Raw genomic sequence first — 20000 nt, forward strand, 5'->3', positions numbered from 1 at the left:
CTCTCTCTCTCTCTCTCTCTCTCTCTCTCTCTCTATTTGTCCATTTATTTATCCATTTGTCTGTTATTCTTTCCGTCTGTGGACATATTCACACCCACTCCGCCCTCACCCCTTACCCCCCTCCCCCCCTTTCCAAATTTGACGTCTATTACCCGTGTAAGAGTTAATGAAATGCCAGCTTTGAACACGGGATCATTTATCGTCTTCATGCAAGAGAGTTCAGGGATAATGAGCAAAGTATCTTCATTATAATGATCGCGCGGGAAATATATAGATATGAGATGGGCGAAGGGGGAGGGGCCTGTGGGTGTTCGGGTGGCCGGATTCACGTGTATGCTCGTTACGCGAACGGATTCTTGATTACATGTTGTAGATTTACGCGCTTGCTTCCTGCATGCACGCACCGCTGCAGTGATTACATGCGCTGGATTCACGGGTATATTTATTACACGAACGGCTGCAGTGACTACATACTAGTTCATTTTTTTGTCTTCTTTTTCTTTTCTTTTAGACACAGGCGTGTTCGATGATCCGCATACTCACCGGATTCGTATTCATTACACGAACGGACGAAGGAACTACATGTTGTCAGAATATTATATTACATGCTTGATATGATCTTGATATTAGTGTATTGATTACGTTTTTTTCGGCTATATAAGCCCGTTTCCCCAACCAATCCGGAGCCACATTCGAGTATTGGCTTCATTAGCATATTCATACTTGTGGGGAACTTTTCATATTCCCGAACACGGAGGCGAGACAAGCTGTAACTTTGACTTTATTATGTTAGAAACTCCAAGGACGTTCATTTAGTGTCATAAATCTCCATAAATTAGATTTTCTGATTTTCTTCTCTCTCATCTTGTCATCTTATCTTTTTGTTGTTGTTGTTATCTCTCATCTTGTTATCTTATTTTTTTGTTTTGTTTTGTTTTTATTTTTCTCCAACTTTCATTTCGTTCCTTCCTTTCTTGTTCTTCCGTCTTGGTCTTGGAGAATCGTATTATATTCCCATCTGCGTGAACGCATTAAATTCTCATTTGTGCTCTCTCTCTCTCTCTCTCTCTCTCTCTCTCTCTCTCTCTCTCTCTCTCTCTCTCTCTCTCTCTCTCTCTCTCTCTCTCTCTCTCTCTCACACACACACACACACACACACACACACACACAAACACACACACACACACACACACACACACACACACACACACACACACACACACACTTCCATAGACGTATACACATATACATACATGAATACATACATACATACATACATACATACATACATACATACATACATATATACTCACACACACATACATACAAGCATACATACATACACACATAAACATAAACATATAAAGCTTCTTTCTTTATATTTTCCCTTCCGTTTCCTTTCGTGTCTTCCTCCTGTCCATTTTTTCGGAGGATCTTCGACCATTTTCCTTCATTCTCGTTACCTGTACCTGCGCCGTGTGATGACAGAGCAGCTGCCAGATAATTCTTTTTTTATATCTATTTTTTCTCCATTCATCATTCTCATCCATGTAGGTATAATATGTGTGTGTGTGTGTTTCAGAGACAGACAGACAGATAGACAAAAGAGGGGGGGGGGGGGAGAGATTGCGTGTGCGTGTGTCTACACACACACACACACACACACACACATATATATATATATATATATATATATATATATATATATATATATATTATTATATGTATATATATTATATATATGTATATATATATGTATATATATATATATATATATATATATATATATATATATATATATATATATTATATTCTTATATATGTATATATATATGTGTGTGTGTGTTTTTATATCTATCTATCTATCTAATTATCTATCTATCTATCTATCTATCTATCTATATATATATATATATATATATATATATATATATATATATGTATGTATATATATATATATATACATATATATATATATATATATGTGTGTGTGTGTGTGTGTGTGTGTGTGTGTGTGTGTGTGTGTGTGTGTGTGTGTGTGTGTGTATGTATGTATGTATATGTATATATATAGACCCAGTAACACGGTATTTTTGTCTTTCCGCCTCGTATCAACTTTCATCATTACTTAATTACCTTCATTACTGATCTTTATATATATCCCATTATTTCTGTCCTTTTTTATCACTCATTTCCTATTGCTAGTAATTCCTTTCGTTTTATTGATGATTTTGATGGAAATGATGATAAAGCATAATTTTCCGGTTCTGCTAAACATTATGAGCCAATTAGTCAGTACAGACATAATGCAATTAAGCGGTACAATACACGGAATGAAATATGTTGATTAGAAGATATCAGAATTCTTTGCCATTGATGAGAGTACAGTTAACTTTTAGAGGAGACTTTCGACCATTTCATTAGGAAAATTCGATTAGAATGAATGAAATTGCGTTATGAAACCTTGTCTGTCCCTATGCCAATCATATCAGTTTAGTATGATCTCTCTCTCTCTCTCTCTTACTTTTTTTCTCTATCTCTCTTTCTCTCTTGTCTTCTCCTCTCTCTTTCTATTTTCCTCTCTCTCTCTCTCTCTCTCTCTCTCTCTCTCTCTCTCTCTCTCTCTCTCTCTCTCTCTCTCTCTCTCTCTCTCTCTCTATCTATCTCTCTCTTTCTCTTTGCCTTTTCCTTTCTCTTCTTTTCTCTCTCTCTTTCTATTTTCCTTTCCCTTCTTTTCTCTCTATTTTCCCTTCTCTTCTTTTCTCTCTCTCTTTCTTTCTCTCTTCTCTTGTCTTCTCGTCTCACCCCTCTTCTCTTGTTCTCTCTCTCTCTCGTGAATTCTTTTATTCTTTGATTGATTGTCAACCGTTAATTAAATGTCAGGACACAGTCGCCACAGCTCACAATAGGGGCGTCAGTGGCTGGAGGAACATGGGGGGGAGGGGGGCGGGCGGACGGCAGGGGTGCAAGACGCTGGGAGATTGCAGTGTCTCTTGCTCTCTCTTCGCCTTTTTTCCATTTTGCTTTATTTCATTTTCAAGTGGAATGTAAGTGTAAAAAGAAAATATGGTTGTGAAAAGACTGTACGAATTCAACGTTGACAACCCCCCCCCACATACACACACCACACACAATCCCCCCCCCACACACACACACACGAACATAACCACCCCATTACCACTCCCCCCCTCACCCCACCCACCCCACACACATCCCTAAACAGACAAACGCGCAAATATGCATACAAATATAGCAATATATCAAACATATCTATCAAATATACCATTCCACGAGACTGGGGAGCGAGAGAGAGAGAGAACGATGCTGCCACCAAACCACCATCCATCGACCAGGTTCTGTTGTAATAAAATTGTAGTCATTACTGCACGTTTTCAATAACAGGTGGACTCGACTCGACAGGGAGACAGCGGACCCGGGACTAAGTGCATTTAACAGCTGGATGAAAAGTTGGATGAGAGCTTGATCAAGGGGGAAGGGGATGGAATGAGGAAGGGAGAGAAAGAATGGGGGATAGGGATAGGAATGGATGTTTTTAGGAAGAGAGAGAAGAGTCAAAGGATAGGGAAGCGTGAAGGAATGGATATTTAGGGGAGGTATTTAAAAGGAAGAAAAAGAATGAGGGGAAGGGATAGAAATGAATGAGAAAATGGATGTATTTTCAGAGAGAGAGAGAGAGAGAGAGGTGAAAGGATATTAAAGAGGTAGGGAATGAAAATTTAGGTAAGGTATTTAAAAGGGAGAGAAAGAATGGGGAAGGGATAGAAATGAATGAGGATTTTTTTTTTCTTTTTTTTTTTTTTGTAGGGAGAGAGAGAAGGTGAAAGGATATTAAAGTGTAAAGGAATGGAAATCTAGGGTAGTTATTTAAAAGGGAGAGGAAGAAGGGGGAGGGAGGAGGGATGTTTTTTTTAGGGAGAGAGAGAAGGTGAAAGGATATCAAAGAGGTAAGGAATGGAAATTTAGTGGAGGTATTTAAAAGGGAGAGGAAGAATGGTGGATAGGGATAGAAAGGAATGAGGGAATATTTGTTTTTTAGGGAGAGAGAAGGTGAAAGGATATTAAAGAGTTAAGGAATGAAAATTTAGGGAGGTATTTAAAAGGGAGAGGGATAATAGGGGGAAAGGATAGAAATAAATGTGGGAATGATGTTTTGTAGGGAGAGAAAACGTAAAATGATATTAATGAGTTAAGGAATGAAGATTTAGGAGAATTATTTAAAAGGGAGAAGAAGAATTGGGGGGAGGGATATAAATGAATGAGGAAATTGATGTTTTTAGGAAGAGAGAGAGAAGGTGAAAGGATAGGAAAGAATAAAGAAATGAATATATAGGGGAGATATATAAAAGGGAGAGAAAGAATGGGGAAATGGTGGGAATGGATAGGGAATGGATGATTTTAGGGAGAGAGAGAGAGGTGAAAGGATATTAAAGAGTAAAGGAATGAATATTTAAGGGAGGGATATAAAAGGGAGAGAAACAATGGGGAAAGGATAGGAATGAACAAGAGAATGGATGTTTTTTTAGAGAGAGAGAGAGAAATAAAATATAGGGAAGATTAAAGGGATGAAAATTATGAGGGATATATTTTAAGAGAAAGGACAGGAAGATTTTTTTTACAGAATTAAAAGAGCGACGTTAAGGAGAGAAAGGAGAAAGGATAAGAAAAGCAAAAGAATGAAGATTAAAGGGGAAGATCTTAGAGAAAGAAGGACAAAGGACATAATAATTAGTAATAAGGAGAGGAAGAAAGAGAAATGGTTGAGAAACTGTATAAGAATTTAGGAAGTGTATTAGGAAGGAGAATAGGATGGAAAGCATAAAAAGATATTTAGAAAAGGAATATTAGACTGAGAAAGAAGAGAAGGAGCAGGAGAAAACTAAAGGAAAGGAAAGCAACTAAAGATAGAACGGGAGAAAAAAAAGGAAGAAGAGAAAGAGAGAGAGAAAAGAGATGGAAAGGTGAAAATAGAAAGATGAAGAAGACAAGAGAAAAATATGAGAAAATTTGAAAAAAAGAAAGAAAAAAATAGAAAAGAAATGGGAGGAAAGAAAATTAACGTGAAAGCAAAGATAACAGAGCACAGGTAAAAACCGTAGCGAAGGAAATAGACCTAGAAGGGGAAGCTCAGTCTGCGAAGGAAGGAAAGAGAAAAAGCAAAAAGAAAAAAGGAGGAAAAAGAGAAAGCAACAAGAAAGGGGGAATTGGAGAAAGCAACAAGAAAGGAGGAATTGGAGAGAACAACAATAAGGAAGGAAAGTGATAAAGAACTGAGGGGGGGGAGGGATAGAATGAGGGAATGGATGATACGTGAAGTAGGAAAGAAAGGGAATACTTGACAAATGATGTGAAAGGAAGAGGATGAAAAGAATGGGAAAGGAAGAGAATAGACGAGAGAAGGATAAGGGAAAGTAAAGAGAGGAAATAAAAGCAGTCAGAGAAGGGAATGATGAGAAAATGGGAGAACGAAAGGTGATAAAGACGTAATTGATAAAGTGAAGGCATACTATATATGAAAGAAAGAGGAGAAATCAAAGACAAGTGGAAGAAAATAAGGAGTAGAATTTTATGAATGGGAGAGTAAGGAGAACAAAAATGAGGAAAAGGGAAAGACGAAGAGAAAGAGGGGAATAGAGAGGAAAGAGAAGAGAATAAGAAGAATTTGTAAGGGAAGAAAGTAGGAAGGAAGAAGGGGACAAATACGACCTAAAAGATGGAAGTACAAAAAGTGAGAGAAGGGAAGAAAGTATTTAAGTTAAGAAGGAGAATAAGAGGAAATGAGATTAATAAACGGAAGTTAAAGGGGAAGTGGCAATGGTTTTAGATTTGAGAAGGAAATGAAGTTAAATGAAATGGAAGGAAATAGGGGAAAAGTTATATAATGAAATCGAATGAGAGAGAGAAACAGCAAGACAGAGAGAAAGAGAAAAATAGAAAGGCAGAGAGAAAGAGAAAAACAGAAAGGCAGAGAGAAAGAGAGAAACAGAAAGAAAGTGAAAGATTGGAAGAGAGAACGATAAGGGGGGAAAAAGACAAAATAAAAAAAGGAAGCAAAACATAGAAAAAGAGAGGACGATAAGGAAAGTAAAGCCAAGCCAAAATAAAACGAATGGAAAAAGTGAGAACCCGGAAGAGAACCTCACTTAAAAAAGAAAAAAAAGAAAAGAAAAGAAAAAAAAAAGCTCTCAACCACACCCATGACCTCCCCGGCCACTCCGCAATCATAATCGAACCAATTAAATTGAATTCCTAAAGTTTAATTAACGATGTGATTATTTCGCCTCCCACTCATTAACGCAGTACACGGCCGTCTCTCCAGCGTCTTTGACTGTCGAAGCTTGAAATTATTTTCTCTCTCTCTCTGTCTCGCTCTCTCTCGTTCTCTCTTTCTTTCTCTCTTTCTCTCTCTGTCTGTTTGTCTCGCTCGCTCTCTCTTTCTCTCTTTCTCTGTCTGTCTGTCTCGCTCTCTCTCTCTCTCTCTCTCTCTCTCTCTCTCTCTCTCTCTTTCTCTCTTGCTCTCTCTCTCTCTCTCTCTCTCTCTCTCCCTCTCCCTCTCCCTCTCCCTCTCCCTCTCCCTCTCCCTCTCCCTCTCCCTCTCCCTCTCCCTCTCCCTCTCCCTTCCTCTCTCTCTCTCTCTCTCTCTCTCTCTCTCTCTCTTCTTTTTTCCTTAGACATTGGCAGGGAGTTTCAGAAATGCGGAGGAAATGCTTGGAAACGACCCGGCGTGAGGTTAGAGGTCGCCGAGGAGGTCAAGAGGAGGGAGGGAGGGAGGGAGGAGGAGGGGGGAGTCGAGCGTGAATTTGGATGGAATATACTGGAAGGATTTCCAGCAATGCAGTTCCTGTACGCGTTATATGTATGTATATATATATATATATATATATATATATATATATATATATATATATATATATATATATATATATATATATATATGTATATATGTATATATGTATATGTATATGTATATGTATATGTATATGTATATGTATATATATATATATATATATATATATATATATATATATATATATATATATATATATATATATATGTATGTATGTATGTATGTATATTCATATATTGATATATTCATATATAGATATATTCACAAATATATATAGGTGTGTGTGTGTGTGTGTGTGTGTGTGTGTGTGTGTGTGTGTGTGTGTGTGTGTGTGTGTGTGTGTGTGTGTGTGTGTGTGTGTGTGTGTGTGTGTGTGTGCGTGATCTAAGCATCCCTACTCACCAGAGTGTTTGTTTATCCCCGATCGACGCCGGCCTGCGTCCCAGCGTGGATGGCTCCGCGAAGGGCCCAGAAGGCGAGGACAAAAGGCCTTTATTGGATATTAATCACCAGGAGGCGTCATCGAGTTTGCTTCTCTCTCCTCATTCGCCTCCGGGGCCTTTTCCTCTCTCTTTCTCCGGCTCTTTCTCGTGTCTTTCCCTTTCCTTGTTTATACTCGTTTTTCTTCTTTTTCTCTTTCTTCTTCTTTTCTTCTTTCTCCTCCTCCTCCTCATTCCCCTGATCTCGTAATCCTGCTTTTCCATCTCCCACTACCCATCTTCTTCTTCCTCCATCTCCCCTTTCTTCTTCCATTCTCTTCTCTTTCTGACCCTTCCTAACCCTCTCTCAGATTCCACACCCTCGCAACCTCGTTATATTTCTCAGACAACGAAAGAAATAAAAAAGAAAAGAAAAAAATATATAGTGACGGAATTCTGAGTCATGGTTGTGAGTCATGGGCCAGACACACCGCCAACTCATGAGTTATGACTCTGCCATGAGGTGGAATAACCCATGAAGAGTGAGGGTAAGAGTGGGAAAAGAGAGAGACAGACAGACAGAGAAACAGACAGACAGAGAGAAACAGACAAACAGACAGGGAGAAGGAAAAAAAATATAAGATATATAATCCGATATTTTCCCGGAAATTGAGTTAATGAAAGAAATATATGAAGACGGAAGAAGGATGAAAATAGATGGGTAAAGGATTAGATGAATCGGTTAGAAATAAATTAGGGACTTATTACCCCTTTCTCTTCTCCTTTCCGAGACCCTCTCCCCCCCTCCTCCACTCCTCTCCCCTTCCTCTCCCCCACTCCTCCACTTCTCTCCCCTTCCTTTCTTCCTCTCCTCCTCTCCTCTCCCTCCCCCGCAGCCATTTCGTCCTTTCCCCTTCCTCTTCCTCATTCCCCTCCTCCTCCCTCCACTTCCCCCCTCCCCCCACTCCCTCCTAGTCTCCCCTTCCTCTTCCCCCACTCCTCTCCTCCCCTCCATTTCCCCCTCCCCCACTCCCTCTCCTTGTCTCCCCTTCCTCTTCCCCACTCCCTCTCTCCTCCCCTCCACTTCCCCCTCCCCCCACTCCCTCTCCTTGTCTCCCCTTCCTCCCTCCCCACTCCCTCTCCTCTATTCCGTCTCTTCTTCTCCTTTTCCTTTCCCTACTCCCTCTCCTCCTCTCCCCCTCCTCTCCCTCTCCCTCACCTCCTCTTCCCTTCCTCTCCCCCTCCTCTCCCTCTCCTTCCTTCTAATCCACATAGCGAAGAGGATTAATGAGGAACACCTCACTCTATCTCACGATTTTCTCCCTTCGATATGCACCGGCCTCTCATTATCTGAATAATGTTGAATGTTGAATGACTGGTTGCGCTGCCGAGTGGCTTGGATGTTGCTACAAGCCACCGATCTCCTGTTCTCCACTACTTTCTGTCTATCTCTCTGTCTATCTATTTTTCTATCTTTATTTCTCTCCTTATTTCTTTGTCTCTTTCTCTTTTTATTTCTTATCTATGTAGCTGTATACAGTATATATGTAATTCTCTCTCTCTCTCTCTCTCTCTCTCTCTCTCTCTCTCTCTCTCTCTCTCTCTCTCTCTCTCTCTCTCTCTCTCTCTCTCTCTCTCTCTTCTTTCTTTCTTTCTTTCTTTCTTTCTGTCTTTCTTTTTTTTTCTTTCTCTCTCTCTCTCTCTCTCTCTCTCTCTCTCTCTCTCTCTCTCTCTCTCTCTGTCTCTCTCTCTCTCTCTCACTCTCTCTCTCTCTCTCTCTCTCTCTCTCTCTCTCTCTCTCTCTCTCTCTCTCTCTCTCTCTCTCTCTCTCTCTCTCTCTCCCTCCCTCCCTCCCTCCTCCCTCCTCCTCCCTCCCTCCCTCTCCCCATCTCCCCCCTCCCTCCCTCCCTCCCTCTCCCCATCTCCCCCTTTCCCTCCCCCTCCCTCCCTCTACCCTCCCTCCCCCAATTGCCCTCCCCCCCTCCAACCCCACTCGCTCACCTACCTAACAACACAATACTTGACCTGTTTCTCCGCTCGACAATGGATTCATTATCACCCCTTTGAGTTCTTTGTTCCTATTGTGAGCTTAATAGCCCAGTGAGGCCGTTGTCGCTCCCTTTCCCCTCGCGCCGTCGCTATGGTATGGTGGAATGGGAGGTGAAGGCGGCTGTGATGGTGGGTTGAGAGGAGGGGTATGGATGGAGGAAGGATGGGAGGAAGGAGGGAGGGGGAGGATGGATGGGGAGAGGTGGAGGAGGGAGAAAGGGTGGGAAGGAGGAGAGGAAGGATGGGGAGGAAGGATGAAGGAGGAAGAGGAGAAGAAGAAAAAGAAAAGTAGAAAAAAGAAAAAGAAAAGGGAGGAGGAGGAGAAGAAGATAAAATTAAGGGTGAGAAAAATGACCGATAGGAATAATAAAGCATCAGAAAAGGCAAAATAAGGATTAATTACTTCACAAACTATATCCTCCTCAAACTAGGATACCGAAACGCATCCACCATTAACTTCATGCTTTGTGAAATTGCTCCTACTCAGGTTTCTATATTTGTCACAAGAAAGTCTGTCCAAGAAAAAAAGGAGGAAAAACAGTCACATCATTTAAAGGTAATGATGACGAGCTCGCTGCCATTAAAGTCAAGATTCGAGGGATATAATGATGTCCGAGACCCCCCTCCCCCCCCTTATACCACTCCCTCCCCGCTCCCCCCCTTCCACCACCCCCTCACCCTCACCCTCCTCCCCCTTCCACCATCCCTCACCTCACCCTCCTCCCACCTTTCCACCACCTTCACCCCCCCCTTCCACCACCCCTCACCCCCTCCACCCCCTCACCCCTCCACCCCCTCACCCCTCCACCCCCGATTGCGACAAGCCTTCTGCCTGATGAGCAATATGTCAATCTGCAATTGGCCAAATCAACCGTATCTCACGACGGCTCAACGTGCTCTGCAACCGTGCAAGCAGGTCTCCATTTTCCACCTGCAACCTCCTCGGTGTTGTGAATTATTAGATGTTGAAACCTGTCCGTTGCATGTTGTTGACGATGCGCCGGGAGGGAAGGTGAGTGCGTTGCAAACAGCGAGGCATAAGTGTCGGGGTTGTTTCTCGCTGCAACGCGGGGCAGGGGAGAGGGTGGGAGGGGGGTGCGAAGGAAAAAGGAGGAGAGAGAGAGAGGATAAAAGAGATGGGGTGAGGGAAGTGAGTGGGGAAGGGAAAGGGAAGAGAGAGAGGGAGAGAGAGGATAGAAGAGGTGGGAGAGAGAGAGAGAGAGAGAAAGAGGATAGAAGAGGTGGGAGAGAGAGAGAGAGAGAGAGAGAGAGAGAGAGAGAGAGAGAGAGAGAGAGAGAGAGAGAGAGAGAGAGAGAGAGAGGATAGAAGAGGTGGAGAGAGAGAGAGAGAGAGACGAGGCAAGAAATGGGATGTGGGGGGGGGGGTAGGAGATGTACTGTACACAAGGGAAAAGAGAAAAATAGGTATACCATATTAGGATTTATTTAGGGGGTAAGGGGATTTTAGGGGTAGGGGAGGAGAGGGAGAGGTAGCAGATGTGACCCCGGCGAAAGTTTAAATCCACGGGAGCTGCGTCGGGTCAAGCTCCAAGCACTAATGCAGCCAATAGGTCACGTTCCCAAGTGAGGATGCCTCGTTTCGACCTCGCTTCCCCCCCATCCCCCCGACTCCATCCGCCAGCCCTTCTCGTCTCTTCATCTCTCTCTCTTTCCCTGTCTTTCTCTCACTCTCTCTCTCTCTCTCTCTCTCTCTCTCTCTCTCTCTCTCTCTCTCTCTCTCTCTCTCTCTCTCTCTCTCTCTCTCTCTCTCTCTTTCTCTCCCTTTCTACCTTTCTTTATCTCTCTTTTTCTTTCTTACTCCCTTTCTTTCTCTCTCTCTCCTTCTTTCTCTCCCTCTCAATCCCCTAAATCCATCCTCTTATCTTCCCATTTTCAAATTTATTATACGTAAACTTATTGCCTCTCCGTTGTCCTCATCCTCTTCTCCCTCATTTTCTATTCGTCTTTCCTTCTACGTCTTTCTTCTTCATTCCCTCTTTATTTCACCTCTCGCCCTTTCGTACTTATTTCATCTCTCCTCCTTTCTTCTCTTTCTCTCGCCATTTAACTTTCATCTTTTGTCTCCTGTATTCCCTTTCTCGACTCTTTCTCCCTCTCTCAATCCTCTCTCTAGCGAAGTCTTTCTCTCTTCCTCCCCCTCCCACTCCTCCCTCTCTCCTTTTCTCCCCCATTCTTTCTCCTCTCCTCCCCTACTCCTTCTTCTTTCCCTTCCTCTCTCCCCCACTCCCTATCCTTCCCTCCCCACTCCCTCTCCTCCCCTCCCCCACTCCTTCTTCTCTCCCTTCCTCCCCCCACTCCTTCTCCTCCCCTCCCCTACTCCTTCTTCTCTCCCTTCCTCTCTCCCCACTCCCTATCCTCCCCTCCCCTCCCTCACTTCCTCTTCTCTCCCCTTCCTCTCTCCTCCCTATCCTCCCTCCCCCACTCCCTCTCCTCCCCTCCCCACTTCCTCATCTCTCCCCTTCCTCTCCCCCCACTCCCTATCCTTCCCTCTTCCCTCCCCTTCTTCTCCCCCACTTCCTTCTTTCCCCTCCTCTCCCCCACATCCTACTTTCCCCTCCTCTTCCTCCTCCTCTTCCTCTTTATCCTCCCCCCCCCGCTTCCCTCCCCTTCATCCGCCATTTGCTTTCACACCGTCCCCAAAACCATCACGAGTGCGGGTCTCCCTTATCTTATCTGAAGGGAAACGTGACACAATATCCTAGCTGGAAACTTTTCAGGATGAGAATGGGGCTTGACGTTTGGGACTTCGGGGGGAGGGATGGGGGAGAGGGGGATGGGAAGGGAGTTGGGGAGGAATGGTTCGTCTGAAGGGGATGGAAGGGGATGGAAAGAGGGAGGGAGAGAGGGAAAGGGGGGAGGAGGAGGGGATTTTGGGGGAAGGAAGAGGGGGGAGAGGATTTCAGGGAGGGAAGGGGGGGATAGGGGGAAGGGGCGGAGAGGGATGGTCCGTTTGAAAGGAATTTTGGGGGCAGGAGGGGGAGAGGAGGAATGTAGGGAGGAACGGTTTGTCTGAAGGGGTTTTCTGGTTCGGGAGGGGGAGAGGGGCGGGGCGGGGGGGGGGGGGCTCAAAGGGAAATACGCGAACAGAACGCCATAAGCAGAGGGGGGGTGGGGGTACACACACGGACGAGTACACGGTCACGGACGTAAAAATGAAAGACGTACATGAACACGTACACAGGCATAAATGCAGACACGACGGTAAACAAGGACACAGATGAGAACACTAACACGAACACGCACATTCACGTACATGTACATGTATACGTACACTCGTAAATGTCCACGTACACATAAACACATACATACTGCCATACACGCACACATGCAGATATAAATAAACAAGCACATACACACACAAATTCTCTGATATATTACAAGTATAAGATTTACAAAATACACATAAACACATGATAAAGACGAATGATAAAACAGATCAGAATGAATAGCAAAAAGAATAAACGAATGAAAGGATAGATAAATAAATTTATAAATAAATAGACATAGGTAGATAGATGAATTAATGAATAGACAGATAGATGAATAAGTGAATAAATTAATAGATAAATAGACAGGTGAATAGATGATGAATAGACAAATAGATGAATAGATGAATAAATTAATTGACAAATAGATTAATTAATTAATAGATAGATAGATGAATAAATAGATAGATAGATAGATAGATAGATAGACATATAGATAGACAGATGAATAAGTGAATAGACAAATAGATAGACAGATGAATAAATGAATTGACAAATAGATAGACAGATGAATAAATGAATAGACAAAGAGATAGATGAATAAATGAATAGACAAAGAGATAGATGAATAAATCAATAGACAAATGAAAAATAAATGACTAAATAGATAAATAGATGATTAAATTAATAGACAAATAGATAGATAGGCAGATGACTAGATGAATAGATAGATGAATAGGCAAGGAGATAAATAGTTGAGTAAATGAATAGTCAAATAGATAAACAGATGAATAGACAGATAGACAGATAAATAGACGAATAGATAGACAAATGAAAATTGCCCCCCTCCCCCAACAAAGACTGAAAACGAAGCGAACGCGAGCGTGAGGAGCAAAACTGGCTTCAGATTACTCCTCGGGGGTGGGGTGGGGTGGGCGTGGGGGTGGGGGGGTCTTTCCGACGCGAGGGAGAAAAAAAAAAGGAAAAAGAAAAAGAGTGGCAGTCATGTAAGCCCAAAAAGGATAATGGAACCGGAGTGAATCATGGGGTTAAGAGGGCGGATAGGAGGGAGGGAGGGAGGGAGGGAAAGGGGAGGAAGGGAGGGGAAGTGGGTGGGAGGAAGGGGAGGGAAAGTAGATAGGAGGGAGGAGGGAGGGAGGAAAAGTGGTTTGGAGGGAGGGAGGGAAAAGTAGGGAAAGTGGGTGGGAGGGAGGAGGGAAAGTAGATAGGAGGGAGGAGGGAGGGAGGAAAAGTGGTTTGGAGGGAGGGAGGGAGAGAAGTAGGGAAAGTGGGTGGGAGGAGGAGGGAAAGTAGATGGGAGGGAGGAGGGATGGAGAGAGGGAGGGAGGAAAAGTGTTGAAGGAGGGAGGGAAAGTGGGTGGGAGGGAGAGAACGTGGATAGGAGCGAGGGAGGAAAGTCAAGTGGGTAGGAGAGAGGGAGAGGAGAAGGGAGATAGGAGAGGATGGAGAAACGTGAGAGAGAGAGAGAGAGAGAGAGCAAGAGAGAAAGAGAACGAGAGCGAGAGCCCCGTAGCAAGAGGAGGAGAAGGGCGAGTAGCAGCCATAGCAACAGGAGGCGTAAGAGGAGGAGCGTCCGTAAACAAGCAGCCGAAGCCATGATCACACGCCTTCGAACGCCGGCGGGACGAGCGCTGCGTTGGGAAGCTCTGCCGGGTCGCTGTGGGGGGCGGGGGGTTGTGTGTGTGTGTGTGTGTGTGTGTGTGTGTGTGTGTGTGTGTGTGTGTGTGTGTGTGTGTGTGTGTGTGTGTGTGTGTGTGTGTGTGTGTGTGTGTGTGTGTGTGTGTGTGTGTGTCTGTCTGTCTGTCTGTCTGTCTGTCTGTCTGTCTGTCTGTCTGTCTCTATCTATCTATCTATCTGTGTGTATGACTGTCCCTCAAACGACAGAAATACAACAAGTCTCTCTCTATCTTTCTCCCTCTTACGACAAAAATACAACACATCTCTCCATCTTTCTCCCTCATACGACAGGAATATCATAAATTTCTCCATCTTTCTCCCCCATACGACAGAAATACAAGAAATCTCTCCCTATCTTTCTCCCTCATACGACAGAATTACAACAAATATCTCTCCATCTTTCTTCCTCAAACGACAGAAATACAACAAATTTTTCCATCTTCCTCCCCCATGCGACAGAAATACAACAAATCTCTCTCTATCTTTCTCCCTCATTCAACAGAAATCTCTCTCTATCTTTCTTCCTCATGCAACATAAATACAACAAATCTCTCTATCCTTCTCCCTCATTCGACAGAAATCTCTCTCTATTTTCTCCCTCATACAACAGAAATACAACAAATCTCCCTCCATCTTCCTCCCTCAAAAGACAGAAATATCATAAATTTCTACAAGCGGAGAAAGATCGCAGCGCAGGATTTATCTCCTGGATTTTTGCTTGTCAGATTACACGCGTGAGTGAGCGCGAAGGTGGAAGATGCTTCTGTACGTATGAGTAGATAGGCAACAACGCGAGATGTGTTGGCTCTGGTTCCCCTGTTTCTGTGTCTGTTTCTGGTTTTCTTTCTCTCTATCTGTCGTTTTTCTTTCTCGTTTTCTTTTTCTTTCTTTATCTTTCTCTTTTTTCTTTCTTTGTCTCTATCTTTCTTTCTTTTTTTCTTTTTCTTTCTTTCTTTCTTTCTTTCTTTCTTTCTTTCTTTCTTTCTTTCTTTCTTTCTTTCTTTCTTTCTCTCTCTCTCTCTCTCTCTCTCTCTCTCTCTCTCTCTCTCTCTCTCTCTCTCTCTCTCTCTCTCTCTCTCTCTCTCTCTCTCTCTCTCTCTTTCTCTTTCTCTCTCTCTTTCTCTCTCTCTTTCTCTCTCTCTCTCTCTCTCTCTCTCTCTCTCTCTCTCTCTCTCTCTCTCTCTCTCTCTCTCTCTCCCTCCCTCCCTCCCTCCCTCCCTCCCTCCTCCCTCCCTCCCTCCCTCTCCTTCTCCTTCTCCTTCTTCTCCCTCTCTCCCTCTCCTCTTCCTCTCCCTCTCCTCTCCCTCTCCCTCTCCTCCCTCTCCCTCTCCCCCCCCCTCTCTCTCTCTCTCTCTCTCTCTCTCTCTCTCTCTCTCTCTCTCTCTCTCTCTCTCTCTCTCTCTCTCTCTCTCTCTCTCTCTCTCTCTCTCTCCTTCCTCTCTCTCTCTCCCTTCCTCTCTCTCTCTCCCTTCCTCTCTCTCTCTCCCTTCCTCTCTCTCTTTCCCTTCCTCTCTCTTTCCCTTCCTCTCTCTCTTTCCCTTCCTCCCTCTCCCTCTCTCCCCATCTCTCCTCACCCCCTCCCTCCTCACCATTCCTCGTCCCTCCCTCCTTCCCCCCCCCCCCCTCCCGTTGACGTATTCGGCGAATGCTAATTGAGTGAGAAGATTGTGTTTCATTTGGTGATTATGTGGTCGTTAAGGGCAAGTGATGTTGTGCATGAGAAGGTTACGAGAGGAGGGCTAGGGGGAGGGAGGGGAATGGAGGGGTGGGGAGGGAGAGGAGAGGTGGACTAGGGGACGGGAGGAGGGAGGGGGAGGGTGGGGGAAGAGAGGAGGGAAGGTTGACGGGGAGGGAGGGGAATGGAGGGGTGGGAGGGAGAGTAGAGGAGGACTAGGGACGGAGGAGGGAAGGGGAGGATGGGAAGGAGAGTAGAGGAAGAGGGAAGGGAGAGGGAGAAGGAGGGGAGGACTAGGGGACGGGAGGGGGAGGGGGAGGATGGGAAGGATAGTACAGGGGAGGAGGAGAGGATGGAAGGGAGAGGGAGAAGGAGGAGAGGAGAGGAGGGAGAGTTGAGGAGGACTAGGGGTCGGGAGGAGGGTAGGAGGGTGGCGGAAGAGAGGAGGTTAGGTTGACGAGGAGAGGACAGGGGTCGGGGGGGGAGGGATGGGAAGGAGAGTGGAGTAGGAGGGGAGGGAGAAGGGAGAAGGGAGGCCAGAGAATAGGAGGAAGAGGAAGGGAAGGGGAAGTGACAGGGAAACGAAAACGGAAAGAGAAGGAGGTAGAAGGGGAAGGGAAAGAGAAAGTAAGAAAATGAATAAAGAAGGACGAAAGAACAAGAGAGAAGAGAGAAAATAAAGAAATTGATAAAGGGTTAGTGAGGGAGGATAGTGAAGAGAATAACGTTGGTAGTAGGAGTAGAAAGATAAACGTTGAGAAAAGAGAGAACAAGCGCGAGTAGAATAGGAGAAGGAAGGGCGAGTGGAAAAGAAGAGAGAGGGAAAAAATGAATAGAGATTGATAAAAGAAAGAGAAGAGGGTATGGGAGGAAAGGGGAAAAGAAGTATATAGAGGAAAACGAGCAAGGTGGATAAGAGAAGGAATAATGAGTTGCCAAAGCGAAAGGAGAGATAAAGAAACGAAGAGATGGTACATTAGGAAAGGAAAGAGAAGGTGAGAGGGGAGAGAAAGATGAGAAAAATGGGGGAACTGGGGAAGGGGATTAAAGGGGAAAGTGCGGGAGGAGAGGGGTACGGAAGAGTGAAAGGAGAGAGAGAAACGGGAGGATGGGAGAGGAGAGAGAGAAACGAGAGGAGAGGAGAGGGGAGCAGGAGAGTAGGAAGAGAGAGAAGAACGAGAGATAGGAGACGGGAGAGGGGAACGGGAAAGTGAGAGGAGAGAGAGAAACTGAAGAATAGGAGAGGAGAGAGAGAAATGGGGAGATGGGAAAGGAGAGAGAGAGAAACGGGATAATAGGAGAGAAGAGGGTAGCAGGAGAGTAGGAAGAGAGAGAAGAACGAGAGATGGGAGAGGGAGAGGTGAACGGGAGAGTGAAAGGAGAGAGAGAAACGAGAGGATGGGAGAGGAGAGGGGAGCGGGAGAGCAAGAAAAGAGAGAAGAACGAGAGATAGGAGAGGGAGAGAGAAACGGGGAGATGGGAGAGGAGAGAGAGAAACTGAAGAATAGGAGAGGAGAGAGAGAAACGGGGAGATGGGACAGGAGAGAGAGATAAACGGGATAATGGGAGAGGAGAGGGAAGCAGGAGAGTAGGAAGAGAGAAGAACGAGAGATAGGAGAGGGAGAGGTGAACGGGAGAGTTAGAGGAGAGAGAGAAACTAAAGAATAGGAGAGGAGAGAGAGAAACGGGGAGATGGGAGAGGAGAGAGAGAGAAACGGGATAATGGGAGAGAAGAGGGAAGCAGGAGAGTAGAAAGAGAGAGAAAAACGAGAGATAGGAGAGGGAGAGGTGAACGGGAGAGTGAGAGGAGAGAGAGAAACTGAAGAATAGGAGAGGAGAGAGAGATAAACGGGATAATGGGAGAGAAGAGGGAAGCAGGAGAGTAGAAAGAGAGAGAAGAACGAGAGATGGGAGACGGGAGAGGGGAAGGGGCATCGAAGTTGTCTAATACTCTAAAAGTTTTGGGAGAAACAGCGCCAGCACTGGGGTCCTTGTATCACATTTTCGAATAACTCGCAACTAGTCGAAGGTTTGGGAGCTTGCCAGGCGTCCACTCCGTCTGTCTGTCTGTCTGTCTGTCTGTCTGTCTAGATCTTTGTCTCTTTGTCACTGTCTGTCTGTCCGTCTCCGTCTTTTTCTCTGTGTCACTCTCTGTCTATCTGTCTTCTTTTTTTCTGTTTCACTCTCTGTCTGTCTCCATCTTTGTCTTTTTGTCACTCTCTGTCTGTCTGTCTCCTTTTTTATCTGTGTTACTCTCTGTCTGTCTCCATCTTTGTCTCTTTGTCACAGTCTGTCTGTCTGTCTCCGTCTTTTTCTCTGTGTCACTCTCCGTCTGTGTCTCTGTCTGTCTAAATCTTTGTCTCCTTGTCACTGTCTGTCTGTCTGTCTCCTTTTTTTCTCTGTGTCACTCTGTCTGTCTGTCTGTCTGTCTAAATCTTTGTCTCTTTGTCACTGTCTGTCTGTCTGTCTCCATCTTTGTCTCTTTTTCACTCTATCTGTGTGTCTGTCTATCTTCATTGTCGTGTCTTTGCCACTGTTTGTCTCTATCAACCCATCTTTATCTTTTTGTCACGGTTTGTCTGCCTTTGTCTATCTTTATCACTGTCTATCTGTATTTGTCACTTTATCTTTATTTATTTATTTATTTATATATTTATTGTCACTGTATCTGTATCTGTGTCACTTTGTTACTATCTTCCTGTCTTTGTCTCTGTCACTGTCTCCCGGTCTTTCTCTCTGCCTCCCCTCCCCCCCCTCTCTCTCTCTCTCTCTCTCTCTCTCTCTCTCTGTGTGTGTGTGTGTGTGTGTGTGTGTGTGTGTGTGTGTGTGTGTGTGTGTGTGTGTGTGTGTGTGTGTGTGTGTGTGTGTGTGTGTGTGTGTGTGTGTGTGTGTCCCTATTTCCTACCCATTTCTTGATTTTGTCACAAGTGTAACAATAAAGGAAATGATGGATATCGACATAAATCAATAAAATCACCCCTTTACACTCTAAAGACATCCTCACGCCTTCCTTCCTTCCTCCTCTCCTCCCTTCTTCCCGTTCTCCCGTCCTCCCTTCCTTCTGGCCTCCCATCCTCTCTTCATCCTTTCCTCACTTTCTTTTGTCCTCCCTCCTCCCCTCCCTTCCTTCCATCCTACCCCCCACTTACTTCCCCTCCCTTTCTTCCTCCCCTCCTCCCCTTCCTCCCATCCTCCCACCCCCGTCCTCTCCCTTCCTCTCATCCTCCGTCCTTGCCTCCCTTCCTCCCATCCTCCTATCCCCCCACCTCCCCTCCCTCCCTCCCATTTTCTCTTCCTCCCATCCTCCCTTCCTTCCTCCCTCCCTCCCTCCTCCCTTTCATTCCTCCCTCCCTCCCTCCCTCCCACCCACCTCCCATCCTCCCTCCCTCCTTCCCATCCTCCCTTTCATTCCTCCCTCCCTCCCACCCACCTCCCTCCCTTCCTCCCATTCTCCCTTCCTCCCATCCTCCTTCCTCCCATCCTCCCTCCCTCCCTCCCATCCTCCCTCCTCCTCCCTCCCTCCCTCACTCCCTCCCTCCCACCTCCCCATCCTTCCTCCCATCCTCCCTTCCTCCCTCCCTCCCTCCCTCCCTCCCTCCCTCCCTCCCTCCCTCCCTCCCTCCCTCCTCCTCCCTCCCTTCCTCCCATCCCCCACCCACCTCCCTTCCCTTCCTCCCATCCTCCCTCCCTCCCTCCCTCCCTCCCTCCCTCCCTCCCTCCCTCCCTCCCTCCCTCCCTCCCTCCCTCCCTCCCTCCCTCCCTCCCTCCCTCCCTTCCTCCCATCCCCCACCCACCTCCCTTCCCTTCCTCCCATCCTCCCTCTCTCCCTCCCTCCCTTCCTTCCAACCTCCCTCCCTCTCTCCCTTCATTCCATCCTTCCTTCCCTCCCTCCCCCCCTCCCTCCCTCCCTTCCTCCCATCCCCCACCCACCTCCCTTCCCTTCCTCCCATCCTCCCTCCCTCCCTCCCTTCCGTCCCATTTTCCTCCGTAAAATATACGAACTCAGACAGCCAAGATGGCGTCTTGAAAGTTATCCGAACCGCGCCGCTTTACAGGCAACAACAGCG

General features: G+C 45.5%; 1 protein-coding gene across 21 annotated transcripts in view; it reads left to right on the top strand.

The window, feature by feature from the left end:
* The window catches only part of Cadps (calcium-dependent secretion activator 1), a 420349-nt gene that overhangs the window by 133017 nt on the left and 267332 nt on the right, over positions 1 to 20000 (top strand). The window lies entirely within an intron of this gene.

The sequence above is a fragment of the Penaeus vannamei genome, chromosome 6 (genome assembly GCF_042767895.1).
Source record: "Penaeus vannamei isolate JL-2024 chromosome 6, ASM4276789v1, whole genome shotgun sequence".
NCBI lineage: Eukaryota > Metazoa > Arthropoda > Malacostraca > Decapoda > Penaeidae > Penaeus > Penaeus vannamei.